Source organism: Uranotaenia lowii, chromosome 1, assembly GCF_029784155.1.
Source record: "Uranotaenia lowii strain MFRU-FL chromosome 1, ASM2978415v1, whole genome shotgun sequence".
NCBI lineage: Eukaryota > Metazoa > Arthropoda > Insecta > Diptera > Culicidae > Uranotaenia > Uranotaenia lowii.
In genome coordinates this window covers 69,720,264-69,727,355 of record NC_073691.1, presented here as the reverse complement: position 1 = coordinate 69,727,355, position 7,092 = coordinate 69,720,264, and the positions used below count along the sequence as shown (strand labels likewise).

Genomic DNA, 7,092 nt, shown 5'->3' with positions numbered 1-7,092 from the left:
AGAGAGAACGGAGCGTAGGCCACTCTTCACAAGCGCGAGATCGGCCCTCCGCCGGGCCATAAACGCAAATAAGAGGGCACGTTTCAAGCAGTTATGCCGTGGCGCCAACGACTGTCCATGGGGTAGAGCCTATCGAATAGTCATGGGCAGTACTAAAAGTGGGGGTGCACCACCTGAAACGTGCCCCGATGAACTGAGAGTCATCATCAATGAGCTGTTCCCACAGCACGATGTTACCCGCTGGCCAACAGTCCGATATGACTGGGACTGACGCAGAAGAACGGATAACGGTGGAAGAACTTCGCGAGATCGCCAAGTCTCTCCAACCGAGAAAGGCCCCCGGACCGGACGGCATTCCGAACGTCGCAGTGAAGGCCGCGATCAGGGAGTTCCCCGATATGTTCCGGACATCGTTGCAACGATACGTGACGGAACTGGTGCTCTCTGACACGTGAAAACGGAAGAAACTCGTCCTTCTGCCAAAGCCGAAAAGCGTCTAGGAGACTCATCGGCGTATTGGACGATCTGTCTACTGGATACAGCGGGTAAGGTCCTGGAGAAGGTGATTTAGAACCGACTTCAGAGATACACTGAAAGCGAGGGTGGACTCTCGGATAAACAGTTTGGTTTCCGTCGAGGTCACAGCACTATAGATGCCATCCGCTCGGTCATCGAGGTAGCGGACAGAGCCAGGCTAACCAAGAGGAGGGGGCTCCGCTTTTGCGTGGTGGTCACTCTGGATGTGAAGAATGCTTTCGACAGTGTCAGTTGGACAGCGATTGAGTCGTCGCTCATCCAAATGAGGATCCCGGCATATCTGTATAGTCTTGTGGGAAGTTACTTCCACAATCGCTAACTGCAGTATATGACCGGCGAGGGTTTGCGAACACAAGAGGTTTCGGCGGGTGTTCCACAGGGGTCAATACTCGGCCTGGTTCTGTGGAACATCACTTACGACGAACTCCTACGAATGAGCCTCCCATCGGGAGCTGAACTCGTAGGATTTGCGGATGATGTAGTTCTCTTGGCGAGAGGCTCCTCAACAGCGGAGGTTGAGCTACTGGCCACGGTAGCTATCCAGGCAGTGGAAAGCTGGATGCACTCCAAGTGCCTGCGTCTAGCCCACCATAAAACCGAGATGGTGCTTATCACCAACCTGATCTCACCCCAAACAGGTACCATTGCCGTTGGACCGTGCAATATCGTGTCCAAACGAGCAATCAAGTACCTAGGGGTGATGATTGATTACAGGCTCAGCTTTACGAGCCATGTCGATTACGTGTGCAAGAGAGCGGCAATGGCCACGGCGGCACTCACACGGATGATACCGAACTTCTCGGTCATCCGAAGTAGCAAAAGGAGGATCCTGGCAGGTGTGACCACATCGATCTTGCGGTACGGAGCAGCGGCAGGCCCTGGGAAGAAACTGTAACCTGTAGCGACTTAGCAGCGTTCAGCGGCTGATGAACCTGCGGGTTATTAGCGGATACCGGACCATGTCGTCCGAAGCCGCCTGTGTAGTAACGGGTGTCATGCCCATCTCGGTTTTGCTTGAGGAGGATGTCTATTGCTACGACAACAAAGACACGCCCAATGTACGAGATCTCGCCAATGAGGATTCGATGTCCAGCTGGCAGCAGCTGTGGGACAGCTCAACGAGAGGAAAGTGGACCCATCGTCTGATCCCGCACATCGGGAGCTGGATCGGAAGAAGGCACGGTGAAGTGGACTTCTATATGACGCAATTCCTGACTGGTCATGGATGCTTCATGAAGTACCATAACCGGTTTGGACAAGTGGCTTCGCCATATTGCCCAGATTGTGGTGACGAAGAGAAAATTCTTGAATACGTGGTGTTTGCAGGTCTGAGGTTTGCGGAGGTACGTACTTCCATATTTGCCGTCTGTGGGTCCGACACGACAGTAGACAACGTGGTGCAGAAGATATGTACGGACTTCAACACTTGGCATGCGGTCAACGTTGGGTTCACCAAGACCATGACTGCCCTGCAGAAGAGCTGGAATCAACGGCAGTCCGCGAACGGTGTAGGATGATCCCTTGAACGAAGCTACAAAGATGAGGCATCATCTCCTGCGTAGTGGAGGTCATGGGTGCGCCTCAAATGTGTGTAGAATACCCCCTCGCCGATAATTATCCAAGTATATCCTACGAGGAGAAACTGCGTGGATAAGACAATACCTTCTCGAAGCGGACCTCTTAGGAAGAGGGTAAACCACTGTCAGGAGATATCCACGGTTAGCCGATGCCGATGCCGAGGGAACCTCTCTGGTCGGTGTAGGATGTCGTCACTGACGGGAAACATCCGAGTTGTAGCGTTCAAAGTCCCGAATGCCTGTCGTGACAGGCGCGAGTCCAGGACAAGCTGCTCTCGATCTGGCACACGACAGGCGGAAAGCTGCAGGCAAAAAATCATGGGGTAGCCAGCCGAAGGGTTAAAAGAAGACCGGACAACGGTCGGAGTAGACTGACCCCATCGACGGGGGACTGTCGAGGAGAGTGTGTCCGACCCCACGGTTTGAAGCTACAGAGATAAGGCAATATCTTCTAGGTAGCTGATGCCGTGGGTACACTGCGTTCCACCTTTGGGGAGTGTCCGAGTAGTGTGGTTTCCAACGGCACTGTGGGGATTAGACTTGACCTTCTTCGCAGTGAAAATCGTTGGGAAGGGCTATTCCACGGTCAGGGAAAATCTACGCCATTCGAGTCGGAGTAGGATGATGTCTTCGTCGGGAATCATGCGAGTAGCTGTGTCAAGTCCTGTGCGTGTGTTGTGACAGGCGCGAGTCTAGGATAAGCTGCTCTCGATCGGCACTCGAGTCGAAAGAGGAGAGATCGGGGAAAGGTCGGATCTCGGGTCGTGAGATAAGATATCAGACCTCGAGTCACAAAGGGGATTGGTTTATATGGGATTCTCGAATCATTGCGAGGAGATGTGGGTTCTCAAGTCGTTAGAGGAGAGTTCAGGCGTCAAGTCGTAAGGAAGAAAGGTTTTGCTGAAAGTGGCCTCGTCTATGAGTATTGCCTTGGAACGCACTAGCGCGAATAGACCTGCCACTATTGAAGCATAGTGTGTCAAACAGTTTGAGGTTAGTTGTTCCCAGGTATGAGGCCCCAGGTGGAGTTCAGGAAGTAAGAGATATATACGGAGTATATCATGAGTCTTCCCATTGTACACGTGGACCTACAGTAGCAAACTGGGGGGACGCTGTGGATCGCCGTGCCTTGGAATACAATCCGTTATCTGGGGTTTACCACCTGCGGTTTGGTTAACAACTTAAAAAAAAGGGCTGAAGAACTGAGACGACAGCAGGCGCTGGCTGACGAAGGACTCTGAGGTCCCCAAAAGGCTAGATTTGTTGCGTCCCAGCGATGCGATTCGGGACTTATGCACAATAGACGAGATGTGTTTTTAGCCTTCGTAGGATCTGCGGTTAGGTGCACAACGATAATGTTCTGGGGAATAACGAATGCTTGTCTGGATGAGTAGGCTGGAGAACCTCATCGCCGAAACAAGAATTCCTATTCTCCACTAATACCTAAGAATAAAGACTAGACAAATTTATTTCTGAGGATGACAGGACATCCGAAAAGTACACTCGTAATTCATGTACGGCGGAAGCAACGACAAATATGTTTGTCGTTGACAAATTTCTGTAAAAAAAATTCAGAAGTACACTACCCAAATGTTAGCCTCCACACGCTCGATTTTATATAACCATTTATATTTACAAAATAACCATTTTCTGGGTTTCCCTGTAAAACTGCCAATATGGTTATTTTTTAAGAAAGATTATGATTGAATTTTTAACCATATTCGAAGTTTAAAAGCGTTAACCATAAAATGGTAGAAAATTTAACCTCAACTCTCGAACCAAAATTTTATTGAATACTGAAAGTTGACATTTTGTTTTTTTGTGTGGAGCAGGTAGCTCGTTTATTATTTTGTTATTACTCCGGAATTCAAGAATAAAATTTCTAAAAAGTGTTTGTTCTAACAGCCTAACGAAAATCATGGCCAATCACGCGAAGAACACGGAAAGTAGCTCGGAGTTAATCAATCATCCGGTGAAACCACCCAGCCAGCAACAGATATTTGACGACCCGGGAAATCAACCTTTATGGAACTGCACCCGAGTGGATCCCAGTGGACAAGATTAGAGCCGAGCGGCATTTTCCAGATCTGGAGATATTTACACAATCTACCAGTAAGTCTTTCTAGTATTTTAGAATAGAATTATGAATTATGACCTTTGACATCCTTTTCAGCTCCACTGATTGGGCGGATCCAAAACTTCGTTCAGTTTCACCTCAAAGGCTTTTCCTGCAATCAATGAATGCATCGTCTGGTAATCTCCGGCGGAAGATCTGATGCTGAATCAAAATTGACTTGAAGCATCAATTATTACAATAATTGTAATAATCATAATTATAATATCATGTTCACAGCAAGAAAAAATAGTTTAGCGAACAGATATTGAAAACCTAATAAAAATTATATTGTCATGTTCTCCGAATATGTATCGGATAAATTGTGCACCACAAAATAGAAAATAAACTATTGATACTCATAAACATTTATTAACATTGCCTGCCATTTCCATTAAATTCGTCCATCAAAACAAACTGCTCTTCCAAATAAGGTTGAAAAATAACCATTTTCCATATTCTCCGCAGAAATTCCATTCGGTTGAAAAATAACCATATTCGAACTTCTCCCCTAGAAGTCATTTTATGACTTCTCATGGAGAACTCATAAAATGACATTTCCCGGGAAAAGGTCAAAAATGGTTATTTTTGCATCATAAATGGTTTAGTAATTTCTAGCGTGCATATTAATTTATTGTATGCATTTTCCGTAGTTCCTTTTTACTGTCGGACGTTATCTTGAGAATTTTCCTAATCGTATAAACAAAAAGTGTTCTGTGCTTGTTTAGGAATATTTCCCGGAAAAAATATTCTCCACCGACTGAGAGGAAAGCAAATTTTCTGCTCCATAGCTCGGCTGCAGTTTTCCTGCGGGGCAATGTAGTGTTTTCTTTTCTCATAAGTGTACGGCGTCGGTACCGAGAGATTTCGGAGACAATTTTTCCCATCTTGCTTCGCAAATCGCAAGGATTGCGCCTAGACTTACCCTGTTCATCCTTGCCGTGGAGCAGCCGAGTTATTTTCATTCCTTTTTTTTCTTGTCACCGTCCTCGTCGTCGTCGTCGTCGTCATTTGGGTGCATGTTTGCTTTTTCAATGACACAATCGTCAACTGAATGGGGCAACTCAAGAAGAGTGTTGTCGGGCATGTTTGTGCATATGCGAGCGAGCAAAGTTTTTCCGTCACTTTTAGTGCAAACAAAATATGCAACACCCTGCAGGTAAAACACGACAATTCCAAAGCGATTTGAAATCTTTGGATTTTTGTTTTTTTATATTTTTTTCTGGTTTACTCCTGCCAGTAGGCAAAAGTTCTTTGTGCAGATGCAGCTAGCTGTGTTTGTGTAGCTAGTTGGACTATTTGAAGTGCATATGTTAGGAGTGTTAACATAGATATGTTGGAATTGATTTTTCCAAATGGAATGAAACATTCGAAATATATTTTCAACCAAAAAAAACGTTGAGCAAATATTCAATTGCCAATTCAATTTAAACAATCCTATACATTCCTCTGTTTGTCTATCAAAAGATCAACATTGTAATCCTATTAATACAAACGATTGTATTGATGATTTTTTCCGTGGTCGGATAAGTCTGATTTCAATCCAACTGGTAATAATTTCATCTCCTCTGATCTTCGATAGCAAATTAATATTGACAAGAAAGCGAGCGAATCAATTACCTCCCAATTAGTTCCGGAACTGTCAGCGATAACAACAAGCCAGCAGCGCCACGCCAAGGAGAGTATATCGCCTTCGCCGGCAGCATGACTGTTAATTACAAATCAACATTTGAATGGAAAATTGAAAATCTATTTGAGTTGTTTGGGTTCCTGCTGCCGGAGTCGTCGTCTCTGACTGTTGTAAGTAGCACTTGGAAATCCGAAAATCTATGCAAATACACTAGAACAAACATTCTGGTGGTGGGTTCTTGGCGGTATCATCGCCGATTTCGAGGAGCACGCTAGGTCTGGTGTAGTTTGATCGAGAGCAGTCGTTTGGGAGTGTCGGAGTAATCAATTTAAGTGAAATGTCGAGAACACCAGAAATTAAATTATTTATTTTGAAAAGTGTCGCCCGTCCTCGGGGAGCGAGGAGCCCTTAGAAAAAAGCATGGGTGGCGTTTACCTTCTAGAATGAAAGGAAAAAAGCGCATTCTTTATTATTCAATTCTTTAAACAAGTTGTTGAAATAGGATCTAAACTAAAGGGTGATACGGTCAAAATTTGGTCAATATCAACTCAACTTATTTCTTTCAATTTTGCATTTAAAAACCGTACGCCCCTTATTTTGAAGGTGTGTATGTGTAGAATGTTGCTCCTGTTTTGATTTTGGAATTCACTCTTCAGTTGTCAAAATGCCGTCCAAGGAAGAAGAGTAGCGTATCAAAATTTTGCTCGCACATCGCGAAAATCCGAGCTACTCGCACGCAAAGCTGTCAAAATCGCTAAAAAAAGCCAAATCAATCGTTACAAATGTAATTAAAGTGTTTGGGGAACGTTTGTCGACAGCCAGGAAGTCTGGATCGGGGGGAAATCGGAAACCGGAAGCCGCTGAGACAACAAAGAGGGTTGCCGGTATTTTCAAGTGAAACCCTAACCTCTCTCTCCGAGATGCCGCAAATAAGCTAGGTGTATCGTCTACAACCATGCATCGAGCCAAAAAACGAGCCAGACTATCGACTTACAAGATGATAGTGACTCCAAATCGCGATGATAAACAAAATACGACGGCCAAAGCGTGCTCCCGGAGACTGTACACGACGATGCTGACGAAGTTTTACTGCGTGGTAATGGACGACGAAACCTACGCCAAAGCCGACTACAAGCAGCTTCCGGGACAGGAGTTTTATACGGCAAAAGGAAGGGGAAAGGTAGCAGATATTTTCAAGCACATGGAACTGTCAAGCCATCTGTACCTGTGGCTTG

General features: G+C 45.7%; 1 long non-coding RNA gene across 2 annotated transcripts; it reads left to right on the top strand.

Annotated features, from left to right (window-relative positions):
- Positions 1-3,868: 3,868 nt before the first annotated feature.
- On the top strand, positions 3,869-4,593 carry LOC129740630 (uncharacterized). Of its 2 annotated transcripts, XR_008736309.1 has the most exons (3): positions 3,869-3,946; positions 4,020-4,226; positions 4,288-4,593. It is a non-coding gene; the product is annotated as an uncharacterized LOC129740630 (long non-coding RNA). The 2 variants fall into 2 exon arrangements; XR_008736308.1 differs by having other exon boundaries at positions 3,909-4,226.
- The last annotated feature ends 2,499 nt before the right edge of the window (positions 4,594-7,092 follow it).